This window comes from Nicotiana attenuata, unplaced genomic scaffold, assembly GCF_001879085.1.
Source record: "Nicotiana attenuata strain UT unplaced genomic scaffold, NIATTr2, whole genome shotgun sequence".
NCBI classification, from domain to species: Eukaryota; Viridiplantae; Streptophyta; class Magnoliopsida; order Solanales; family Solanaceae; genus Nicotiana; species Nicotiana attenuata.
Genome location: NW_017670513.1, coordinates 109,066 through 136,401, shown reverse-complemented (window position 1 = coordinate 136,401; position 27,336 = coordinate 109,066).

Here is a 27,336-nt window from a genome sequence, read left to right as displayed (position 1 = left end):
GTCAAGAAGATTCTCATTTGTGGACTTGGTCCTGATGAGTATAACAAGATATATGCCTGCTCCAATGTAAAGGATATTTGGGATGAATTTCAAACTACTCATGAAGGAACCAATCAGGTGAAGAGATCAAGAATCGAGTAGCTCGTGAGAAACTATGAGCTTTTCTCTATGAGGAAGTCAGAACCTATTTAAGAGATGATGACCGGGTTCACTATCATAACAAGTGAATTAAAGTCATTGGAAAAGGCATTTACCTCTGAGGAACTGGTTAGCAAGTTTCTAAGGATCCTCCCTACTTCATGGGAATCAAAAGTCACATCCATTCAGGAAGCAAAGGAGTTGGACAAGATATCACTAGATGAGTTGATTGGAAACTAAAACTTGTAAGATGAGAAAGCTGGAACTATGCAAGGAGGAACCAAACAGAGATAAGGCACTCATTCTTAAGGCGTATGAAGAAGATAAGTTTGACAGTGATGATCTAGACCTAGTAATGTCTTCTAAGTTTAAAAGGTTCATGAAGAATTCTAAGAATGGACCAAAAAGAGAAAGCAATGGAAAACCTAAGAAGATTGACAAGTATTCTTATGATGGGTGTTACAAGTGTAACAAACTAGATCATATGGTCAAGGATTGTCTAGCATGGGAAATTGAAAGGAAGAAATAAAGAGCTAAAAAAGAAAAAAGCGATAAGATGAAAGATCTAGGCCTACAGAAAAGCAAATTCTAGGCAAGGGATTTACTAAGAACATGAAATAAGGTTTCCTAGCAGCATATGAAGACGGTGGAAGTAACAAAGAGGAGGAGAAAGAAAACGAGGCCATCAACCTATATGCTGTAATAGACTCATACGAGGTCGTTGATTCTGAGCCTCCCGTACAGCTAGGAATGCATATTGGAAGACCCCCATCCTTTTGATGGACACCATTATGATGAATGAAAGATGTGAAGGAAACTGATTTTGACCTATGGATAAATGTCAATCACAAGCCAATCACACCTACTAAAGAGGATAGCAATGGATAAGAGCATCAAAAGGGAGGAGGAATATGATGTTGAGGATCGCCGGATAATTTAGAAAAATACTAAAGAAAAGTATCTTCTTTATAGGAATCTGCCAAGAAATGTCCTCTACAAGTTGTTCTCCTACATCTCATCCCATGGCATATGGAGGACTCTGGAAGCTGATTATGGAAATGAAAACATTGAGTTAGCACTGATGGCAATTGAAGAAAGCAAGATAGAAGAGGAAGTGATAGGGATGATGGACATGAGCAACTCAGGAATGAAGACGAAGGAATCAGGTAAGTGTTTCTAATCTTAAAGAAAACATCCATGCTATGTCTAAAAACAGCTAATGGCCATAATAGTGACCATGATGAGTAAGATGGATAAGTTAAATGCTAGAAATGATCAGTAAGAAATCTTTCATGTGTCAAACTTGATTTCAAAAATTTTGAATCTAACAAAACTAATCTTGAAGCACAAGTTAAAGAACTTAAGAACCAAGTCCTTGAACTCATTGCACTTAATGAGAAACAAGCTCCTTCCAATGGAAAGTGAATAGTAAGTGACCTGCAAAACAATCTTGAAAGGGAACTGAAAGAGCTCAAGGATAGTATACATGATTCTAACAGTAGGAATAAAGTAATACAAGAGAACCTTGAGAAGGAAAAATATGAACTATCTAGGCTAAGCAAGTGGCATAGATCCTCTGACGCTTTGATCGGCTAAATGAAAATTGCAGCAGTAATAAATCAGGAATTGGCTATACGAAATATGTACCAAGGTTTGATCCTAAGTATGTAGGAATTTATGATAATAAGATGTGTACTTACTGTGGAAAGGTAGGACACCTCAGAGACAGTTGCCTTGCTTTAATTCATACTGAGTTCAAAAATGTTTTTGATACTTAAAGATATGGAAATAGAAGAAAAACCCACAATCACTTTCCATGTTCAAGCTAAGTGGATTAAGGTCAATAAGAAAAAGACATCCAAAGCTCTGCATTTCTAGGTAAAAGGAGATTTGATTCATCCTTTCTCCAACAAAAAGGAACCCAAGCTTGTCTAGGTTCCCAAAACTAACCTGTGATTTTTGTTGCAGGCTAAAGTAAGAGGAAGCCATCAAATATTGATATCTACAGTGGTTGCTCAAGACATATGACTGATGAAGAGAAGAATTTTCTCTCACTAACAGCCTTCCAAGGAGGGAGTGTGTCCTTTGTAAATGGGAAGAAGGGACAAATAACAGGTATTGGTAATGTTGGTAAGTCACTCTCTCATGATATAGAAGATGTATACTAATTAGTTGGACTCAAGCATAATCCCCTCAGTATTTCTCAAATGTGTGATAAAAGTAATGAGGTAAAACTTAATTCAACAACCTATACCATCGCTAAACTGGATACCAATGAAATGGTTCTGAAAGGTAAGAGACATAACAATGTTTACAAGATATCTATTATGTCTCTTCCTCAGAGTGAGAATACTTGTTTAAGAGTAGTGGAAGATCATCCACTATTGTGGCATAGAAGATTGGGTCATGCTAGTCTATCTCAACATAATAACTAGCAGCAAAGGACCCGGTCCTTGGGCTACCAAAAGTTGAGTTTTCATCTTATAATGTTTGTGCTGCATATTTTAGAGGTAAACATGTAAGGTCATCTTTTAAATCTAAGGAAGTTATTAGTACCTCCATAGCCCTTGAACTTCTCCACATGGACCTATGTGGACCCATGAGGGTAAAGAGCAGGGGAGGAAAGAAGTATGTATTTGTGATTATTGATGACTTCTCCAAGTACACATGGACCTTGTTTCTAGCATCTAAGGATGAAACCTTTGATGTATCATCTGTATTTGTCAGAATGATTCAACAGAAGCTAGGAAGTATCGTACCAAGTATAAGAACAGATCATGGAACTGAGTTTGGAAATCCTAAATTCCTTGAATTTTGTAGCATTCATGGCATTGAACATAACTTCTCTGCATCCAAAACTCCACAACAAAATGGTGTTGTGAAAAGAAAAAAAAGATCTCTAGAAGATATGGGTAAGACCATGCTAATTGCTACTGGATTGCTTAAAAGCTTCCGGGCTGAGGTAGCCAATACTGCCTTTTACTTGTTAAATTAGTGAATGATCAGACCCATTCTTGAGAAAACTCCCTATGGGTTACTTCGAGGAAGAAAGCCCAACATCACTCACCTAAGAGCTTTTGGTTGTAAATATCTTATGCACAACAATGGCAAAGAAGCTCTAGGTAAATTTGATGATAGAAGTGATGAAGGAGTATTCTTGGGATATTCACCACATGGTAAAGCATACAAAGTGTTTAAAAAAGAGCTATATGTGTGGAAAAAAATATTCATGTAATCTTTGATAAATCTAACAACATGGTTGAGAAAGGTTTGCAGGATAAAGACTATGATTTCGGGCTCACTCAGGAAAGGACTTCTGGAGAATCTGAGCAACATCATGAAGGAGAATCAGGTAATCGTGAGCGCGATGAAAGTGAACAGAAAGAATAAGAAGAAGAGGGAACAACACTGATAGATACTCAAATATGCGAAGCAGCACCCACTAACACTAGTCCTCTAGGCCCCTCCTCATTTGAACCATCTTAGGGTCTACAAGTAAGGCCATGGAAATACCAAAGCTCTCATCTCCTTCAAAATAACATTTGTGATCCAGATGCAGAAGTACAAATAAGATCATCCCTGAGAAACTTGTGTGCACTCAATGCATTTCTCTCTTAGATAGAACCTAAGAACATAAAGGAAGCCCTATAGGATCCAGATTGGATAATGGCCATGTTGCAAGAGCTAAACCAATTTAAAGGGAGCGAGGTTTGGCATCTAGTGCAAAGACCCAAAAATAGAACTGTTATAGGTACCAGATGGGTGCTCTAGAACAAGTTGGATGGGTAAGGAAATATCACAAGGAACAAGGTCAGGCCGGTGGTTCAGAGATACAAACAGGAAGAAGGAATTGACTATGATGAAACATTTGCTCCAGTAGCCAGAATGGAAGCCATCAGAATGTTGATAGCCTTTTATGCACATATGGAATTCACTCTATATCAGATGGATGTAAAGAGTGCATTTCTAAGTGGCTACTTAAAGGAGGAAGTGTTTGTTAAACAGCCTCATGGATGTGAAAGTGAACAATTCCCTAACCATGTTTTCAGATTGGACAAGGCTAATAACAAGCTCCAAGAGCTTGGTATGAGAGGCTCTCAAAATTCCTCTTAACCAATGACTTTCCAAGGGGAAAAGTGGACAACACGCTATTTTTGAAGAACAAAGAAAGAATATTCATGTTGTGCAAGTGTATGTGATGATATTATTTTTTGGGCCACTAATAAAACACTGTCCAAAGAATTTACTGAAATAATAGGGAATGAATTTGAAATGAGTATGATGGGTGAGTTGAATTTCTATTGAACTACAGATCAAGCAGACACCTACTGGAACCGTGATTCACTAGCACAAATACATCACAGAACTCTTGACGAAATTCAACATGCATTCTTCAAAGTCAATTGATACTCTTATTGCCATTGCAACAAATCTTGATCTAGATGGAGAAGTGGAAAATGTGGAACAAAAATTGTACAGATGAATGATTGGTTTACTGTTGTATCTGATTACAAACAGGCATGATATTGTGTCCAATATGGGTCTATGTGCAAGGTTTCAGGAATATCCTAAGGAATCCCACTTAAAGACATTCAAAAGAATAATCATATACCTTAAAGGAACTCCTATTTGTGTATATGGTATCCAAGACGATATAACTTTCAGTTAGTGGGTTATGTTGATGCTGACTATGCAGGTTTTCATCTTGACAGGAAAAACACTTCAGGTCACTTCCTTGGTTCTTGCCTTGTGTATTGGGGAACAAAGAAGCGGAACTCAGTGGCCCTATCTACAGCTGAAGCAGAATATGTGGTTGCTGCATCTTGCTGTGCTCAATTGCTACAGATAAGATAGCAGCTCAGGAACTACGGTATTTTTGTTGATTGTGTCCTATCATTTGTGACAACACCAGTGCTATAAATATTGCTAAAAATCCATGTCAACATAAGAGAACTAAGCACATTGATATCAGAAATCACTTTCTCAGAGACAATATTGAAAAGGGAAATATCTCAATAAATTATGTAAAATTGAATATCAAATTACTGACATTTTTACTAAAGCACTTAGTAGGGACCATTTTGAAATAAACAGACTAAAACTAGGATTAATCAAGTCCTCCCACTAGGCTGAACCCCAATGATTGGCTAGGAAAAGGGTCGATAGTTGTAGATCTTGAGGTATCAAATACTTGATTCAGTCTCATACTTGCTCTAAGTATACATGCTTGCCTCGAAAATCTAAGTGATGACTGTGTCTTATGATTTTGACTTATTGTGTATGATGCTTTACTATAGAAATGACTAAGGAATCACAAAGGAGTTGTCTTCTGACTCAAGTACGTGCCATCTTGTTTAATGTTATTAAAACTTGATAACTAAAATTATTGATGCTTTTGGACTTCCTTAATCAAGTAGGTACCAATTCTATTCATTATCAAAGTCAAGGGTCAAAGGGAAATTTTGTTGAAATAAGAATCCTATTCTAAAAGTCCATTCGTCAAATGTAACCGTTGTTAGATTCCCATTATAAATCAAATCATTTTCTCTCTCTCTCTTCGAGTCAAATCAGGACTACTCTTTTTAAAACTATCTCTTAGCATCTTTCCCAAATTCACTATTTCTCTTCAACCCTAAGCAAGAACCAAATCAAATTATCTCATCCTCTCTCCACCATGACTAAGCCTAGCCAGACTCCCTCAAAGACAAAATCGTCTTCAAAATACTAGGTCCAAAGCCAAATTGAGAAGTCTAAGCCAAAGAAAAGTGTAAAATCAGTTGTTAGCTCTGTACCATCACCTGCTATTTCTCAACCTATACCCACTGATATCCCTGCACCACCGCCTACTGTCATTGTTCCACCCCCAGTCTCTACCATCTCTGTACCCCCATCTCGAAAACCAACAACCCAAGCAACTGTAAATAACCAACATATCACCTCCAAACCCACAAAGGTCAAGGCTACTTCAAAAAAATCAGTAAGAAGTGAGAAACCAGTTGATCGTGTTGCTGCTTAGGGGGACCCAGAGGTTAAGAGGACTATGCTCAGAGGGAACCTGAAATCACCAAGGATACTCAAGTAAAACCTTCCCCATCAAAACTGGATGTTCTGGCATCTGCTATTGAGGTGTCCCCACTAGATATTATTGAACCTATGAGAGACACACCACATGTAGAAAGTACTGTAGTAGAAAACAAAGTAGTAGCTCAGCGTGAGAACTTAGAAGTAGTTGCAGACCTGCATGTGGTCAAGGGGAAAGGTGAGGAAGAAACAAGGGATAATGAAGTTTCCAATGAAAGCTCTTATAGTTGGACTGATGATGAGTAGGATAACGAAACAAATAAGGAGGGAGAAGGGGAACAAAAGAAAGATCACAATTCTAAGGAAAATAAAAGTGAGGATGAGGGTGAGTCAAAAAAAAGGTAATGAAGGTGAAATAGAAGAACAACAAGGAAAACAAGTGGGAGATTCATAAGAAGAAAAGGGAAGTGAGGGAGGGGAAGATTCTGGGAGTGAGGGCAATGAAGGTGTAGGAGATAATGAAAAAGAAAGTGAAAGTGAGGATTTTGAATCTGAAAGTGAGGAAGAAAATGCAAGTGAAGAACTCGAAGGCTCTATGACTATTGGAAATACAGTCATGGCCCCTTTGGAAGAAGTAAATGAAGAGGAAGGGTCGGAGGAACCTAGGCCTTCCTTAACTCCTTTCGTAGGAGATGAGGAGGTCGAAAGTGATAAGGATGACATGCCACTGTCTGAAGTGGGAAAGAAGAAAAAAAAGCCCCTACAAAGCCTACAAGAATAGCTTCACAGGCAAGAAAGAAAGTGGCTCATCCTACTATGACTCCGCTCACCAGGAGCAAGAGAAAAGATGTTGATGCACAAATGATCAAAAAAGCTAGGAGTGCCAAGAGGACAAGAAAGCCAGTTACTGCTGCTGAAGCTATTGTTGAGTTGGATGGGGATGATGAACCCGGTACCATTAATGAAGAAGACTGCTGCCAAAGCCACCAAAGCAACTGCCTTCACTCCGAAGAATATCAAAGGAAGAAGAAAAGGGTTGAGTTAGAGGTAGTTGACAGGATGACAGAGTTCAAAAATAGAAAAGTCTTGAATGGGAAATACTTGCCAACATTGATGAAAAAGGTATGGAACAATTGGTAGAGAAGCTTGATGACTTGCATAGATGGACACACATGTTTGTAAAATCCTTTCCCCATTTGTGTGTACCTGTAGTGGTTGAGTTCTATGCCAACTTTTTGTTTGATGGCAAAGTGGTGAAGATCTCTATGAGAGATTTTGAGTCGGAGTTTGATGCTGATGAACTTGGCTGTTGCTGAACATACCCTCCCTAGGATATGAAAACTATTTGAAGAAAAAAAGGGTCGGCAATTGACAATGATGTGGATACGGGCATTGTAATTACCAGAAAGTTCTTCCAGAAGTTTGAACTGGATGCTCCTCAAAAGGTGTATAAGACTGGCATGACACATTTTCACAAGTTGTTGTTCCATTTTGTGAATTCCTGCATTCTGCTGAGGTCTCAGAGGAGGCATGAGGTCAACCTACTTGACATGGTTGTGATAGAGTTATTGGACACAGGCAGGGCCATCAACTTTCCTAGTTTGATGATCCAGCACATGGAAAGGGTAGCAGACACGTCCAAGCCCAAGCATGTTATGCCATATGGATTCATGTTGACTGAGCTATTTGACAAGCTCAATATTTCCCTGCCTGAGCTAAAATTTGGCAATCACAATGAAGTTCTAGATGCAGTCACACTCAGGCAGTTTGGCTACGATGAGATCAAGGCTAGAGGTCCAACTGGTACTATTATTTTTCCTGGAAGCAACTGGGCTACTAAGCTTTCTGAAATGTTGGAGTTGGCCTTGGAAGAAAATGTTAAGCTTAGGGAGGACAATGATGAACCACAGAAAGAAACCAAGAAGCTTAGGGAAGATTTGAGAAAAGACAGAGAAGCTCATGCACAACAAATTGCTACTTTTATGAAGGCCTTGACCCCCTCCACTTCTCACCCTTGATCTTAGTCCTTTACCCCTTGTCGTGTGGCCACTGCTAGTTGCACAGTGGTGCCATATCTTTTATTTTTCATGTCTAGTTCTGATTAGTATGTAGAAAGTTCTAGTTTATTTTATTTTAATATTTTAGATCAAGGCCCTAAGCTTAATTTGGCACTACTAAATGAATTCTTATATGTTGTTTACCTGCTTCTCACATGGTTTATATTATAAACATTGTTCATCTGCTATGATTTTTCTTGTGCTTGTGGTGTAGCCTCAATGGCTATGAATCTTGTAATAATTGATTGCTTTATTTGTCTTACAATTATTTTGATTTTTTTTTCGATGACGCCAAAAGGGGAAGATAGAGTTGGGGGAGATTGATTTGTTAAAAGTCTACTTAAATGTGATGATGTGTCTACTTACAAAAGTGATCATTGGTTCATGAGCACAGAATTTGTCATCATCAAAAGGGGGAAGTTTTTGAGATTTGAGTTTTTATGACTAACAATTGTGTGCGATGAACATGTGATAAGAACCAAGTTCTCAAAGTAGTTGATGAAGTTCCTTACAAGGCAATAACTTTTATACAAAGTTACTGCAGTCTGATATTGCTGGGAAGGACTCTTGATGCGATAAGGATTATTGCCCAAGGATATCTGGTAGATGTGAATCACAAGATTTGTGGAGTCCTCAAGACTTTGAGATTTGCAAGAAAATGAGAGTTCGACTACGTGTAGGACTCTCAAAGATCTCGGAGCATTGGAAAGTTAAATACTTTGCCTATGCACTGTGAAAAACTATCCTTTCTCACATTGACTATAGAACGTAGCCTAGTATTTTCAGTTCAACACTCAAGTCCCTCATCAAGTGTGTTCTGAAAGTCATTTTCTTGAGTTAGTTTAGTTCACGTGTATTAGGAGATTGAGTTGTAATCAAAATGTCATTAAAACAATGTTAGTTAGAGTATTGTCTGAGTGTGCAAGTTAGAATAACTTGTAATTTCATACAAGTAGAAGTATGAGAAGTGTGAGGGTATTGGGTTACAAGTGTTGTAATCAGTACATTTGGCTCAGTTATTCTAGTGAAGTTGAAGTTAAATCCTACGTGATAGATCGTTGTTTTTGCACCTTTGAGATGGGTAATTTTTCACGTAAAATTTATTGTTCTTATTTTACTGTTTATTTTATTTACGCATAAGAAATAAGACAAAGAATCAAATTCTTTAGCCATTTAGGAAGGCACTCAAATTAACAATTAGGTAATCCATAAAATACTATTAATATTAGTCAATTACTCATAAATACTACCAATATTAGCCAATTACTCATAAAGCTACAAATATTAGCCCAACTGCCTTTTGTATGTTGGGAATTGACAGTTTTTTTTGCTCCGTAGTAAAATCGGAGACTAGTAAACCCATCTATAAAATTAAAGTTGTGAAATGTATGACATACAAAACAAATATATAAAAGGCACATGATGAGTCATTATGTGTTCATCTGGCAGTGGGTTGTTGATAATTTATTTTTGCCACTAAACATAGTTAATTATTTGAAGCTTCTTTTACAAAATCTTAATCCAGAGTTTCTTTTGTAATAAGAGCATTACACATAACAAGATTAGACTAACCTAAAAAACTACCCATTTCTTCTTGGAAATTTGGAAATTTTGAGATGTAAACTTGGAAATTTTGAGTTCGAGAACGTTTGGCTATTGCCAATTCTTCTTGGAAATTTTTCGGTGAAGCTTAATCCTAACTTTGAGATCATTTGAAACTAAATTGATGCAGTTTGGATTGAAATCGTGGTGGAAAGCCATTGAAGCCCGCTTATGCTTGAGCTCAAAAGTTTGAGTTTTTGAAACTAGAATTTATTTTAAGTGGGTGTTATTGGATTAGATTGGGTACATTTTAAAGAGCATGAATCTCAATATTGGGATGATTTGATGGAGATTTTGAAGTGGTTTAAATTGATATTTGAGCCAAATTCGAAGTTAAATATAAACATGAAAGAAGATAAAATGCGTATCCCTGTGTATCATTTATGTATTTCATATGTATCAAATGTAAATCATTTGTATCCTCTGTATATTTATATATATTTGCGTGTGAGATACATGCTAGATATATCTGTCACAAAGAAATATTTAAACTCTTTCAACTACTAGTTTTGACTCCAAACATGTACACATTACCTTTAATCTTCCTTAAATTTTAATTATTGCCCCGTCTATGTATTCTCAATAAATTTCAATAATACTCATTAAAAAATAAAAAAATAAAAAACTTTTTTTGTCAAGGTCTTTTTAATGTTATATATTTTAGTAACGAATTTTTACTCAAAGCTAGTCCAAATCACTTCCATACTTTCTCAAATTTATATATTACCTTATCTATGTGTTTTAGCGAATTTCGAACATAACCACTGGAAATAAGTCTTTTTTGTTTAGATCTTTTGAATGTTATATATCACTGGCAATTTTTTATGGCAATTTTTTGTAGCATGACTTAATGGCTAATTATTGGTAAACAGTATTTAATTGTGGCTTATTCTTGTAGTTCTCTCACGGGAAAATACTAAAGACTGTGGTGACAATAGAAAATTAATGTATGACAATTAATGAAATTAAAAGCAAATGTGTGTAAGTGATTATTAAAAAACCACGCTATTATACATCAATTTTGGTACGAGTATTTAGTAAAATTTATGTTAATTGTGATTTAGGGATATTCATCGTTCAGTTTGGCTCGATGTTTGTAACTAATTGTTACCGATTTGAAGTATGCTAAACTGTTACTGAATCAACAAGAAATCGAACGGTCTGTATCGATTTTTGTGGTATCGGTTGGTTACCATCTTGGGCAAAGATCATTGTATAACGAAGATAATTTTATGCAACAATTAAACATTTACCACCAAATATGAAAGCATGGATAATTTTATAATGTTAACTTGGAGCTTGAGAAATCAAGTGATCAAACTGAATGCCACCTGCACTGTTGGTTTGTTTGGCTCTATAATCTTCTGATGCTATGAATTATGATACATAGCTTACCTTGTAATTATAAATTGACACAATTCTACCAAAAATAAGATACTAAGAAAAGAAAACAAGAAATAAATTGATAGGGCCTGCCCTAAATTTTTTTTGACATATTGATTTTACATGTTACTTGAATGAAGGGTAATATATTTACCATAATTTATTTTATTTTTCCTAAAAGAAATATATAAATCTCTTCCATAGTTGACATATCCTTTTTTTGTGGTAAAAGGTTATAGATCTTTATAAATTGAGGATCCCTCCTTCATACAAAGACAATAATAGTATCCACAATGTAGTTATCAAAATAGTTGAGAATTTCTCTCAATATTTTTATGCTGCTTTTTTAAAATTTTAGTGAATCGTTCGTATATGGGTCATGAATTGATCAACTCATATTAAATTATAATACTATGTCATTTGGTATATTGTTCTTTATTGTCTCAATTTATCGTTCAATGTTTGGTTTGTTAGCTTACGCATGATACTGTATTTTTCAATCATGTAACGATCCGACCGGTTATTTTGAGCATTTGTATTCAGTTTGGTGGTTTGAGATCATGAGTAGTTTCATACGGTGTATTATAACTTACGTGTATGGTCGGTATTGGTCTTCGAGTTGTTCGGGATTGATTTGGAAGAATGATTCTTAAATAGGAAGCTTTAAGTTGGAAGAGTTGACCAAGTTTGACTTTTATGTATTTGACCCCGGATCGGAGTTTTGATGGTTTTATCAGGTCCGGATGGTGATTTAGAACTTGTTCATATGCCCGAAATTGTATTTGGACGTTTCTAAAAGGTTTCGACACTATTTGGCTAAAGTTGGCAATTTGAAGATTTGGAAAGTTCATAGGTTTGACCGGGAGTTGGCTTTGATATTATTGGGTTTGAATTGTTATTCCGGGAGTAGGAATAGGTTCGATATGTCATTTGGAACTTGTATGCAAAATTTGGGTTCATTCCGGATTGGTTAGGCTTGAATCAAACGCTTGGTTCGAAGTTTGAAGTTTATGAATTTAAGAGATTGATCGTGACAGATGATTCGTGGTTTATATGTTGTTATGCGTGATTTGAGGCCTCAAGTAGGTCCGCGTTATATTTTGGGACTTGTTGGTATGTTCGGATGGGGTCCCGAGCGTCCCGGGTGAGTTTCGGGATGATTCCGGACCATTTTGTCTCTATTTGGCAAAACTGGTTTTCTGCTAGCTCTAGTGTTTCATGCCTTCTTTGCGATCGTGAAGGTAAGGACGCGATCGCGTAGAGTTTTGGGGAGCTGCTGGTTGTTTATTCATCGTGTTCACGAGAGGTGAAACGTGTTTACGAAGGGTTGAGAGGTTTGTATATCACATTCGCAGGTGATAGTTCACGATCGCGGTTCAGCTAGGAGCTGGGACTTCTGTCTCACGTTTGCGAGGTGGTGGGCGCGTTCACGTAGTTGTGGTGCATGTGTTCATCGCGTTCGCGAGGGTAGTTCCACGAATGCGAAGCGTATTTTTGGCTGAGTTCATTTTTGTGCATCGCGATCGCATGGATACAACTGCGATCGTGGTGGGTTACCACTAGGCAATGAATATATGTACTCTATTTCGGACCTTGAGCTCATTTTATCATATTTTGAGTTATGGAACTAGGATTTTGGTAATTTTAGAGGAAATTTTTACCATATAGATTGGGGTAAGTCTTTTTTACTCGGATTTAATTATATTACATGATTCTATTTTCGGTTTTGGCATTTAATTTGATGAATCTAAAAGAGAAATTGAGAGTTTTTGTCTAAACTTTCCTAAAATGATTAAGTGAGTTTTGAACGTTCATTCGGGGTCGGATCTGTGTAAATTAGTATGGTTGGACTCGTATTCAGATGGGTTGTCAGAATTTGTGAGCTTGTCGGGTTCCGAGGTGCTAGCCCAGGTTGAATTTTTTGTTGACTTTGAGTATTTGATTAAAGATTCGGCCTTCATCGTTTGGGTTTTCTTCCTATGGCATTATTAGATGATTTTGGGTTGCTTTTGGCTAGTTTCGAGCCGTTTGGAGGTTAATTCGTGTGGGATGGTGCTTCTAGTATATCGATTTGGCTTGTTTGAGGTAAGTGCATTGTCTAGATTTGTTGGGAGAAATTTTGCTAATAACATGATATTATTTGTTATATGCGGGGATGATGCATATATGAGTTGACAAGCGTATATGCATGTGCCAGGGTTAACCATTCTTGCGGTAGATTATATGATTGTTTGTTCCTTGTTGGAATATGTGATTTTCTTGCTTCATGTTTTACTTGGCTTCTATAATAATATGAATATGAATATTTTAACTTGATAAAAATTGACGAATTCTTTGTGAAACTGTTAATGTGCTAAATTCACTCATCACTATACCTAATCATGAACACATGCCCCATACTTATGTTGAAAATCATGTCTGAGCTTCTGTCGAAATACTTGAACAATAGGATTCTTGACGTTTATTGAGTTGTTTATTAGTTCTAGAGTTGTGATTGATGTACACGTGGTGTATTTGCTTACCCATTGATCTTGATGTTATTCATGCTTCCTACCTTACTTATCATTGATATACAAGCTCTTGGTGAGGAAGAGTGTATAGCGCAAAAGGTGATGCCATGCCATTTCATTTACATTATCATGTGAGGAAGATTGTAAAGAACAAAGGGTGATCACTTGCCATATTATATAAATTAATATGCACGAAGGATAATGTCGTGCCATTTCATTTATATTATCATGTGAGGACGAGAGTAAAAGCACAAAGAGTGATGACGTGTCATTGCATTTACATTATCATGTGAGGACGAGAGTAAAAGCACGAAGGGTGATATTGTGCCATTGTTTCTATATTATCATATGTTCGTGGCATGAAGGGTGTTTCCATGCAGGCGAGTACGAGAGACATGCATTATATTGCGATATATTTTCCTTGTGTATACATTTATGTCTTCATCTTGAGTCGTTACTGTTGCACCTATGTTTTCTATGTTGCATGTGATTGTCACATCTTTTCCTTTTTACGTATTTCCTGTTGTTCTACCCGTGCCTTCTATTTGTTACTTATTTTTATGTTCATGTCTACCTTCTTGTTTGTTATATATACATCTATACCTTTTTCTCGTTTTTTGTGATTTCACCTAAACCTTCTACCTCATTAGTTGTTGAAATCTATGTTCTTCTACCTTACTTGCTATTACTGCTTTTGTGCCTCCTATCTCATCTATTACTGTTTTTCATATGCTTCCGACTTGTTTAAGCTGCTATCTGTGTACACTCTACTTCATAGTTACTATTGTTGGATTTTCCTTATCCTGGTCGGTGATAAGTAGGAATTTCGACTACTTATTTGCACTCTTTTACCTCGTTTTAGCTTAAAATTGCTTAAAGTTATTCCCGAAAACTAATGAAATGTGCTTGCTTGTAGGAGGGTTAGAATATGAGCTAAAGAGATGAAAATCAACACAAGAAGGAGTAATTTTTGATAAGGACAAAAACTAGGCTAAAAGGGCACTGTGCGGACCGCACAATATTGAGTGTGGCCGCAGATCATGAAGAAAGCCTCTGACAAGAAATGCTCTGCAAAGTGCGGACCGCACAATTCTGGTGCGGCCGTAGAAGATAAAGTTCAGAGAGATGAGATTTTAAGGTGAAGAAGAAATATGGACCACACCATTTTTGTATAGATGCATAATCAAGAGCGCGGCCGTACTCAGAAATGTGCGGTCCGCAAAAGTTCCACATTGCCAAAGCCCAAGGTCAAGAAGTGTGGACTGCACTATAATTGTGCGGCCGCAGAAGCAAAAGTGCGGCCGCACTCATAAATATGCGGTCCGCAGAAGTGGAAAGAGTGCTGCCATAGAACTGGAACCTGTCAAGCCAAGTCTCAATGTGCGGACCGCACTATAATTGTGCTTCCGCAGTTGGTACCATTATACATATACTTGGTAAGAATGAGATAAATGCACGAAAGGTGTTGCCGTGCCATTTGATTTGACATACATTCATATACCTGGTGAGGATGAGATAAATAAAGGATATTGCCGTGCCATTTGATTTGATGTCTTAATTTGCTATTTCGCATAATTGTTCTTGTACTTTTCTCTGTTATTTTCTAGTATCATTCTATTGCAAATTTATTGAACATGTTATGTTAGTGAGTATCTTTTAACTAAAAAGTCTCATCACTACTTCATCGAGGTTAATCAAGATACTTACTGAGTACATGGGGTCGATTGTACTCATACTACACTTTTGCAGCTTGCGTGCAGATCTTGGAGCTGAGATGCGGTGGATTACGGGAGCTGGCACTGAAGATGTACCTATCTTCCAGATTTAGCTACCACTTGTCGCTGGGTAGTTTTAGATTTGAATTTTGTTTATGTACATTTTAGACAGACGTCGCATTTATTTCATACTAGTTTTTGTAAAAATCCAGTCTTAGTGGCCCATGGCTTATACTACCAGTCCTTGGGATATTGTATGGAATCGAGTTCTATCATTTGTTGATCACTTTTATTTTATTAGAACTGTGTTAACTATTATTGGACTTACCTAGCGGCTTGGGTTAGATGCCATCGTGACTAGTTGAATTTTGGGTCGTGACAAGTTGGTATCAAAGCACTAGGTTCATAGATTCTACGAGTCATGAGCAAGTGTCAAGTAGAGTCTTGTGGATCAGTATGATGATGTACATGCCTATCTTCAAGAGGCTACAAAGAATTTAGGAAACTTCCCTTTTTTCCTTCATATTCGTGCGACCTTGTTTCAGCTTGAAATTGCAACTTCGATTCTTCCTAATTGTCCATATGCGATATTGAGCACCAAGTATCATTGTGCACCGATGGCTTGTGATGTTGCGGATGGTTTAGAAGGGCTATAGATGCTTGATTATCGTCGCGATGTGCTGTCTAGTCTTGGGAGCAGATGCAGTGATAGATCTTTCAGTTGTTCATTTGTGGTATGAAGCAGATTCTTGTATCTGGTTGGTAAGCATGGACTTGGGAAAACTGGTTGGTTGCCTAGTTACTGTGACTATGGTAGGGTCAAGGTAAGGTGTTGATTTCAGTCTAGCCAGTGGATTATCTCCTACGTGATGAGTTTAGATCGTGTGTTGAGTATGAGGTTTTCATTCGGTCGATGTATATATTATCATTTCAGAGCATTTGGGAAAGTTTGTTTGACTAATGCAAGGATGAGTATGAGCTTGGCAGAGTCTTCGGAGTAATCTATGACCAGTATTAGATGAGTTTATGAAGTATTCAGCTGATTATCACTACGGGATCGGAGCAGCTATGAAGATATGGTACTGTGGATTACCGACGGTGTGTTCTATGGCTTCTAGCTAAGTGGAGGAGTCTGCCATCGACAATCGGATTGCATGATCATGCATTGTATCTGTTTTTGGGCTAAGTGATGCTTGTGGATTAGCTATGACTTGAAAAGAATGACTTCGGGAATGATTCAAGCTTGATATTCGTTATGGATGTAGTGTGAGAAGAAAAAGGATTGCTTGGTTGTTTCTTTGAATATACATGCACTGGTGAAGCGTTGGTCGCTCGGTGCGTATTGGTTATGTATTGGGTATTAGAGTAAGGTGAAAGGCTAGAAGGTTCTGATGAGTTCCAGACCGTATGTGGCATTTAAGGCCTCTCAGATTTGTGTATGGTTAGGGCTTGATATCGGTAGTGGATGATGTCTCGATTAGAGCTACTTCTATATCAATAATGATTCTACATGGCAGTATTAGATAGATGCAAGAAACAGTTTCGGATTCGCAGAAGGTTCCTTTAGAGCGAGCATTTCAGATTGAGTTACTTTCGGGTTTGGCAGCATGTGCGACTCGGTTGAGTTAGAGGAAATCAGTTCTGATGACTTGGTTATATGTTAGCAAGTTTCGAAGAATACACGATGGTTATGGCCATAGTTCGGTGTTGATGACTTCGACGGGTTCAAAGGGTGTGTTGAGTGTGATGATGTCCTCCTGGGTCGAGTTTGATGGAAGGTTCTTAGTTGATGAGGTGTTCATCCTATTTGTTATTCAGAGTTGATCATGAGCTTTTCGTATTTTTCACGAGTTAGCATGATAGTTGCGGTGCGCCGTGTGGGATTGAAAGTTGTGAGCACAAGGTTGTGGTTTAGTTTTGAAGGGAAGGTCATGATTTCTAGATATGGACGATTTCAGGTGTTTAAGAGAATACTACCACTATTGGGTATCGCTTGGGAAGGGTGTGCATTTCAGAAGGCCCATTGTGTTTTGACTTGCGGATGCTTGACTAGTGTTACGGTGATCGCCTGGTTTTAGGCTGCTGAGGTTCAGGTTTTTCTACATGGCGCAGAAGATTTATATGGGTATCCTCTGTGAGACGATTGTGCATGAATTATGTGTTGGCCATTTAAGTGTTGGTTTAGGATCATAAAGGGAGATTCTATTATTCTTGAGATTTAAAGACTGGATGTTCTCGCAAGCAGACAATTTCTTGGTTGTGAACTATGAAGAATTGGATAGTTGATGATATGTGTTATGGATAGGTTGTTGTGGACTTTTGGAAGGTTATTTACCTGTTTGGGGACGATCAGAATTTGGTTTGGAGGCTATTTCTAGCCTAATAAGAATGTGTATTCTCTATTAAATCGGATTCACTTACTCTTGCATAACTGTTAGTGCAGGTATATCATCGAGAGGAATGGATGTCATTCGCGCCCTGGTCTAAGTTATGTGTTTCTCTCTTATGCTATGACGGATTGTGAGGTTACATGATTATTCGCACGCATGTTGTAATTGTGTTTAGGCCTTATGGTGTTATGGGCAACATGGCCCTCTTGATGTTGATCTGTTTATTTCACCATAGTTGTGCTTGTCGTCTCAGTATTGTTTTATGCCTAATCATCTTTCCACAATTATATTTGTGCAATCTATCGTGCTTGATGTTGATGCACATGTGATTAGTGAGCCAGAGCATTATGGCTCGGTAGGTATCCCTATGTGGATTGAAATAATTGGATCGGATTGTGCGCCACAACGGTACTGTTATGAGATGTGAGTCCTTAGGCATATTTTGTGTGTTTAATTTTACTTTGTAAGAATAGTTCGTAGGAAGATGTTCAATATTACCCTACCTATTTAACTTGCTTGGTAGCCTTCTTATTTGACCCTCTTACTATTATCTGTCATATCTAAGTTATTACTTGTTTGGCGTATGCACCGCGTTGTGTGGGGCTCCATGTGGCTTTTGGTGCGACTTGTGGGTTGAGCTGCTTATATTGGGTAAAACAAGATTTCTGGATTTAGGATTTGCACTATCGTATTGGGATAAGGAATGTTTGGAAGAATGATACCATATTTCCGCTCAGAATTTGGCAATGGTCCTTGTCGGACGAGAGAGCTTCTTTGGCTTGTTGATTTCATGGGCAGTTACGAGTTTGTACATGTTTCTTTTATCATTCGCAGCGTTGTGAAGGTCCAAAAGGTTTCATTTGATATGGAGTATATTACTGTTATCGGGTTTGATGATGAGCAGCTAACATGGTATGAAGTTATTACTTTGAGTACATGAGGTATGTGGCATGTCGTGTGGTTTGAACTTGGCAGTGTATTGATGGCTTGATATAGCTTGTTCATACTTATACAGTATATAGATGCAAGAGTCGGATCTTTTAATAGATTCTAGATGTTGGAGATATGAGTTCTAAGGTTTATGGACTAATGTTGAAGTAAGATCTTCAGTTAGGTTGTGTTGTCAAGCTTATATGGATTGGGGTGAAATGGGATTACCTGCGGGTATGTGTAAGGAGATGTTATACAGAAATTTGATAGCTTTGGAACGACTTTTGGCGCGTTCAAGGACGAACATATGATTAAGGGGGGGGAGGATGTAATTTTGAGCATTCACATTCAATTTGATTGTTTGAGGTCATGAGTAGCTTCATATAGTGTATTATAACTTGCGTGTATGGTCGGTTTTGGTCTACGAGTTATTCGAGATTGATTTGGAAGAATGATTCTTAAATAGGAAGCTTTAAGTTGAAAGACTTGACCAAGTTTTACTTTTTGTGTATTTGATCACGAATTGGAGTTTTGATGGTTCCGTTAGGTCCAAATAGTTATTTTGGACTTGGGCGTATGCCCAAATTTGCATTTGGATATTTCTAGGAGGTTTCGGCACTATTTGGCGAAAGTTGGCATTTTATAGGTTTGGAAAGTTCATAGGTTTGACCGGGAGTTGACTTCAATGTTATCGCATTTGAATTGTTGTTCCGGGAGTTGGAATAGATTTGATATGTCATTTGGAACTTGTATGCAAATTTTGGGTTCATTTCGAATTGGTTAGGCTTGAATCAGACACTTGGTTCGAAGTTTGAAGTTTATGAACTTAAGAGATTGATCTTAATCGATGATTCATGGTTTTGATATTGTTATGCGTGATTTGAGGCCTCAATTAGGTGCGCGTCATATTTTGGGACTTGTTGGTATGTCCGGACGTGGTCCCGAGGGGCCCGGGTGAGTTTCGGGGTGGTTCCGGACCATTTTGTCTCTATTTGGCATAGTTGGTTTTCTGCTGGTTGTGGTGTTTCAGGCCTTCTTCGCGATCGCGAACGTAAGGAACCGATCACGTATAGTTTTGGGGAGCTTCTGGTTGTTTATTCATCGCGTTTGCAAGAGGAGAAGCGCATTCGCGAAGGATTGAGAGGTTTGTACTTCGGTTTCACAGGTGATGGTTCGCGATCGCGGTTCAACTAGGAGCTAGGGACTTCTATCTTCGCGTTCGCGAGGTCATGGGCGCGTTCGCGTAGTTTTGGTGTCTGTGTTCATCGCATTCGTGAGGGTAGTTCCGAACGCAAAGAATATTTTTGGCTGAGTTCATTTTTGTGCATCGCAATCGCGAGGGTACAATCGTGATTGCGGTAGGGTACCACTGGGCAGTGCATATAAGTACTCTATTTCGGACTTTGATCTCATTTTATCATATTTTGGGTTATGAAGCTCGAATTTGAGCAATTTTGCAGGGGATTTTCACCACATGGATTGAGGTAAGTATTTTAACTCGGAATTGATTATATTACATGATTCCTTCTTCAATTTTGGCATTTAATTTAATGAATCTAAAAGAGAAATTGGGGGTTTTTATCTAAACTTTTCCAAAAGGAATAATTGGACTTTGAACATTGATCTGGGGTCGGATTTGAGTGAAATTAGTATGGTTGGACTCGTATTCGAATGGGTTGTCGAAATTTGTTAGTTTTGTCGAGTTCCAAGGTATGGGCCCGGATTGACGTTTTGGTTGACTTTGAGTATTTGATTAAAGATTCGGCATTTATCATTTGGTTTTGCTTCCTATGGTATTATTTGATGATTTTGGGTTGCTTTTGGCTAGTTTCGAGTCGTTCGGAGGTCGATTCGTGCTAGATAGTGCTTCTAGTGTATCGATTTGGCTTGTTTGAGGTAAGTGTCTTCCCTAGCTTTGTTGGGAGAATTTTTTCTAATATCATAATACTGTTTGCTACATGCGGGGGTGATGCATAAATGAGGTGACGAGTGTATATGCATGTGCCAGGATTAACCATGCTTGGGGATAGATTGTACGATTCTTTGTGACTTGTTCGAATATGTGATTTTCTTGCTTCATATTTTACTTGATTTCTATAATAATATGAATATCAATTTCAATGCTAGAAACTATGATTTAGCGTATTATAACTTGGTAAAGTTGATGGACACTTTGTGAAACTGTTAATATGCTAAATTCGGTCATCACTATACCTAATCACGAACACATGTCCATGACCGAAATTCCGAGGTACTTGGGTCCCATACTTATGATGAAAAGCATGTCTGAGCTTCTGTCGAAGTACTTGAACAATAGGATTCTTGAGGTTTATTGAGTTGTTTATTGGTTCGAGAGTTGTGATTGATGTTCACGTGTGTATTTACTTACCCCATCTTCTTGATGCTATTCATGCTTTCTACTTTACTTGTCATTGATATACATGTGCTTGATGAGGAAGAGTGTAAAGCACTAAGGGTGATGCCGTTCCATTTCAATTACATTATCATGTGAGGAAGAGTGTAAAGCATGAAGGGTGATGTTGTGCCATTTCAAATACACTATTATGCACGAAGGATAATGTCGTGCTATTTCGTTTACATTATCATATGAGGACAAGAGTAAAAGAACGAAGGGTGATGCTGTACCATTGTATTTACATTATCATGTGAGGACAAGAGTAAAAACACGAAAGGGTCGTGCCATTATTATTATTTTATCATGTGTTCATGGCACGAAAGGTGTTCCCGTGCAGGCAAGGACGAGAGACATGGATTATATTGCGATATCTTTTTCTTGTGTATACGTTTATGCCTTCATCATGAGTCGTTACTGTTGCACCTATATCTTTTATGATACTTGTGGTTGTCACATCTTTGTCTTTTTCCTTATTTTCTATAGTTCTATTTGTGCCTTCTATTTTTTACTTATCGTTACCTTCATGTCTACCTTCTTATTTGTTAAATGTACATCTATACCTTTTTCTCGTTTGTTGTGATTTCACCTAAACCTTCTACCTCATTAGTTGTTGAAATTTATGTTCTTCTACCTTACTTGCTGTCACTACTTTTGTGCCTCTTATCCCGTCTGTTACTATTTTTCACATGTTTCCGACTTGTTTATTGTTGCTATTTGTGTACTCTCCACTTTATAGTTACTATTGTTGGCGTTTCTTTAACCTGGTTGGTACCATAATACATATACTTGGTAAGGATGAGATAAATGCACAAAGGGTGTTGCCATGTCATTTTATTTGACATACACTCATATATCTGGTGAGGATGAGATAAATGTATGAAGGATGTTGCCGTGTCATTTGATTTGATGTCTTGAGTACATTCCTCGTGCTATGAAAGTTCGTGAATTTACTAATTTTGGTTGATGGTTATCGCTTTAAGAAAAGGATTGGTTATGATATTGAGAAAACTGACCGTGAGTTAATCTAGTAATCATTTACTGCTTCGCATAATTGTTCTTGTACTTTTCTCTGTTATACTTTTAGTATTGTTTCTATTGCAAATCTACTGTACAGGTTTGTCAGTGGGTATTTTTAACTAAAAAGTCTCGTTACTGCTTCACCGATGTTAGTCAAGATACTTATTGGGTACATGGGGTCGGTTGTACTTATACTACACTTCTGCACCTTGCGTGTAGATCTTGAAGCAGAGATGCGGTGGATGACGGGAGCTGGCACTAAAGATGTACCTATCTTTCGGATTTAGCTACCACTTGTCGCTGGGTAGTTTCAGATTTTAATTCTATTTGTGTGCATTTCAGACAGACGTTGTATTTATTTCATACTGATTTTTGTAAAAATACAGTCTCAGTGGTTCATGACTTGTACTACCAGTCCTTGAGATATTGTATGGAATTTAGTTATATCATTTGTTGATCACTTTTGTTTTATTAGAACTATGTTGACTGTTATTGGGCTTAACTAGCGGGTTTGATTAGGTGTGATCATGACTAGTTTAATTTTTTATCGTTCATATATACGTAGGTCAATTGACCAAACCACGTTAAATTATAATATGTCTTTTGATATATTTTCTTTATTGTCTCAATTATTGTTGTTCAAAGTTTAGTTTGTCAATTTTCGAGACGCCTGTGTTTTTTCGATCCCAAATATTTGATTGTTCTCTTATTTTGTTCTCTGGGGGCAACAGCTTCCTAAAGCCCAATATAAATATGACTGTATATAGTCAAGAGTAAAATATATAAACTAAATAAATTATATTGGGTTATCTGTTAAATCGATAAAGAAATTGGACAAACTTGTACACGAAGCGATAAAACCGTCAGTTGCATAATTTGAATTTGTTTTCATACATTAATCCGATAATTCAATATCAATAAATCAATAACACTTTTTTCGATTCGAATTATCTGTGTTGTTCGTTTTTTAACAGCATTATTTTTTGAACAGCATGATTTAAATTTGTGAGACAACTTTTCAATGGAGTCGCAAATAAACACAAACCTGAAGTATTTCAAGCTAGTAATTTAATATTTTGCTAGGAACTGCAAATGCTGAAATAATATTTGATGCGCAAATGGGTCCTCAGAAAGGAGTTATATTCGTTTCATCTGCTCTTAATATTGTAGCTCTTGACAAATACATTCGATTCTATAAGAAGTAACTATTCCTACTAAAAGGTACTTCTCTTAAAAAAGAAAAAGATAATGAAAAAGATCGACCGCATAACCATGGTTTTGTTAAAATAACAAATGATATATATATATATAACGAATGAGGTTGGTTGCAGCTAACTATTTGTTCATTCATCTGTTTATTTTCTTCTTTTTTATAGCTAGATTAGTCTCTTCTTGTATGATTCTCATGAGTTCCTTTCTGTAATGAATTAATTCCGACGACTACTGAAAGCAAATTGGAGGGGAATTGGTCTTTTTGTTCTCTTTCAATTTTCTTCGGCGAATGGCAGTAAAATTATGTTATGCATTAGTTACGGAGTTTAATTATGGTATATTAACGGTGTAAAAAATATTTATGCAATCAGATCATTTAAAAAGTGATTGTATGTAACTCTATGTTATAGCATTGATCGATAATTATTAATTATATATATGATAAGCAATGTTAAATTACATTGAAAGTGTAAAAAGAATATGTTGTATTATCGGTGCTTATAACTTAATTCCTTACGTAAAATAGATGTGAAAGCATTTTTGATCGGTTGAAGCTACCAAATTTGGGTCCCTTAGATCTATAGTGATTGGAACCTATCAATAACATCATATTAGTTAGTAAATGATCATCATTATAAGGACTCTTCTTAATTATGGAGTAGGACAAGTAAAAATCATAGCTTAAAAAGGCTGAGGGCCCTATATCATTCACAAAATAATTTTGATAGACCAACTATTAAAATGACATCAACGAATGTGCCTTTTGATTGGGAAAAAGTAGAAGAAAAAAAAAATAGAACTATATATATACTAGTTCACTATACAAAAATGGAAATAATAATGATGATAATATTACACGAGTAGAACATAAAATTAACTAGTATAAAACATAACTTATATTTCACGCATTTCATTTGTAGCTAATAAGTTAGTAAGTTACAAACAATGCCGTTCTGATTGTTTGTAAAAAAGGGCCGTCCGGTGCACTAAGCTCCCTCTATATATGCGCGGGGTCCGGGGAAGGGCCGGACCACAAGGGTCTATTGTATGCAGCTTTACCCCGCATTTCTGCAAGATGCTGTTTTCACGGCTTGAACCCGTAACCTCCTGGTCACACGATAGCAATTTTCAATTCTGATTATTTGTAATACAAATGAAATTTAGCAATACAATTGAGAACGAGACTTTCAGTTAAAATATCGATCGCATTAGAAATGTTGATGTATATTTACTGTATGGGTCAGAATCCGACCCCACGATAATTAACGAAGCTAATCCCGTCTTAAGCTAATTCATAATTAATTAGTGGTACGACCACTCAGAATTAACGATATTCAACCCTCATCTGATTCGATCAATAAGGCCACGGCCCATCCGCCACCATGAAGGCGAAATCCCAACGTGATCACGGCCACTTATTGCCAGCTCACGAAGCTCACAGCTATAAATACCAAGAGAGGAAACCCTAGAAAGGGGGCTTCTTCTTCGCCACTATTGACAAGAGAAAAAAGAGACAACGATACCCATATTATGGGCAAGAGGAACACTATTATAAAGCTCTGAACCTCTTCATGGAGAGGCAGACCAAACCAATATTATCAATAAAGGCTTCTAATGTTTCTCCCCCTAACCCTGAGTACTTATTTTCGTTTTCTTCATTTGGTCCAACGGATTATTACGGTTTGCTATGATTTTTCCGTGATTCATTTATATTGTTTTATACTCATAAGGTATGTGATAACTTTTGAGCTAACAATTTGGCGCCGTCTGTGGGGATTTCCTAGCAAAATCGCGTAGTTCTTCCCTGGACCAAAAGGAAAGAAACGCCGGAGAAGAAATAAAAAGACAACCCAGCTCGAACAAGCCAAAGCGGCATATCGGACAAGGGAAACTCTAAGATCTCAAATCAAGATCCAAATCCTCTCTCTCTCTGATCTCAGATAGTGCAAACAAGAAGAAGAAGCCCCCTCCTAAGGGAGAATCTCTGTAAGGCATCTACCGCATCCCTGATACGAGCTCCGGCGAGAAACCGGCACGGAGATATCTCGAGCCAAGAGTCTCCTCAAGACAGCCTATATACTCCGATTGGGAAGACAACGCATAAGCTGCTCAAGGTCTCGAATCAAAACCGAGCTTCGGCACTCAATACCCACAACTAAGACCAGGTTATGCGCCTTCGCCATCAAAATTGACAAAGTTCAACAACAGTTGAACCGGGACTCAGGCTACGCGCCTTCGCCAGTAAGTTCAACTACGGTTGAACCAAGACTCAGGCTATGCGCCTTCGCCATCAAAATTGACAAAGTTCAACAACAGTTGAACTGGGACTCAGGCTACGCGCCTTCGCCAGTAAGTTCAACTACGGTTGAACCAAGACTCAGGCTATGCGCCTTCGCCATCAAAATTGACAAAGTTCAACAAAGTTGAACTGGGACTCAGGCTACGCGCCTTCGCCATCAAAATTGACAAAGTTCAACAACAGTTGAACTGGGACTCAGGCCACGCGCCTTCGCCAGTAAGTTCAACTACGGTTGAACCAGGACTCAGGCTATGCGCCCTCGCCATCAAAATTAACAAAATTCAACTACGGTTGAACCAAGACTCAGGCTATGCGCCTTCGCCATCAAAATTGATAAAGTTTAACAACAGTTGAACTGGGACTCAGGCTATGCGCCTTCGCCATTAAATCAAGGCTATGCGCCTTCACCAGTAAGTGCAACTACGGTTGAACCAAGATTCAGGCTACGCGCCTTCGCCATCAAATCCAACGAGTTCGACCTCGCTCGAACCATAAGGCTAGACGCCTTCGTCCTCAAATCTAACTAGTTCAACCACAGTCGAACCGGGACTCAAACCAAGCGCCTTCATCGTTGAACTCAGCAAAATCCAACCACCAACGAATCGAGGCGCAGGTTAGGCACCCTCGCCCTTCAAATAAGTACTCCCAACTCAAACTAAGATTGGGGACTCGTAAAGTCCGGCCCCGGTCAAACTACAAGGCCGCATTTTCTATCATCACGGCCAACAGTTCGACCGCGCCCGAACTGGGACTAAGGCTAAGTGCCGCTATCGCCAAGCAACGGCTCCGACTCGCTCACCCCGAGTCGAAGAAGAAGAATCGTCAACAATTAAAAACTAAAATGCCTACCATAGTCAAACTCGAAGGCAAATCACCCCTTCGAGCGCATGCAAAGAAAGATCTAAGGGGGAAAAAGAGGAGGTACAGAACAGATACAAGGCAAATAACGGAAAGGAGATCTCATTTATCCACGTAATTAATCGCGGGTCATTCCCGCTTACACCCGGCCAAGGCCGATCAATACAAGGAAAGAGAAAAAAGAAAAACAAGAAACACCTAAATGCCAAACGGCGAACAAGACAAGAAAAAATGCATCTTTTTACTCGGCGCCATCCGCGCCACCATCTGCACCAGCGTCAGCCTCTGGCGTCGCCGCGTCAAAACCGCAGTCGGTACGGGCCTCACGAGCCTTTTGACGCGCTCCCTCGAAAGCAGCTTCGGTCACGATGCCGGCCTCCCACAAATTCTTATATACATCACGTTGGGCCTCAGCAAAGACCCAAAGTTCGCGAGCCTGGGTGGAAGAAGCGGCTTGGTCCCGTAGGCGCTGATTCTCTTCTTCTAAGGCTGTGATCGGGTCCGCCATGACTTGGGCGTCCTGCTCAAAGACACCGATCCGCTCTCGAGACTCGCTTCTCTCAAGGCCGCAGTAGCCCTCTCTAACGCCCGTTGGGACTCGTGCACGCGGACAGCCTCCTTCAACGCCCCGGCCCTCGACGAGGCATCCCTCACCTGAAGCTTCAAAGCTGCCATTTCACCCTCCAATGCAGTCACTTTCCCGCCCCATGCCGCAGCGGCCTCCGCCGCCTTAGCCTGGACAGCCCTCTTTACCGCCTCGAGATCCTCATCCTTCCGACGGAGCTGCT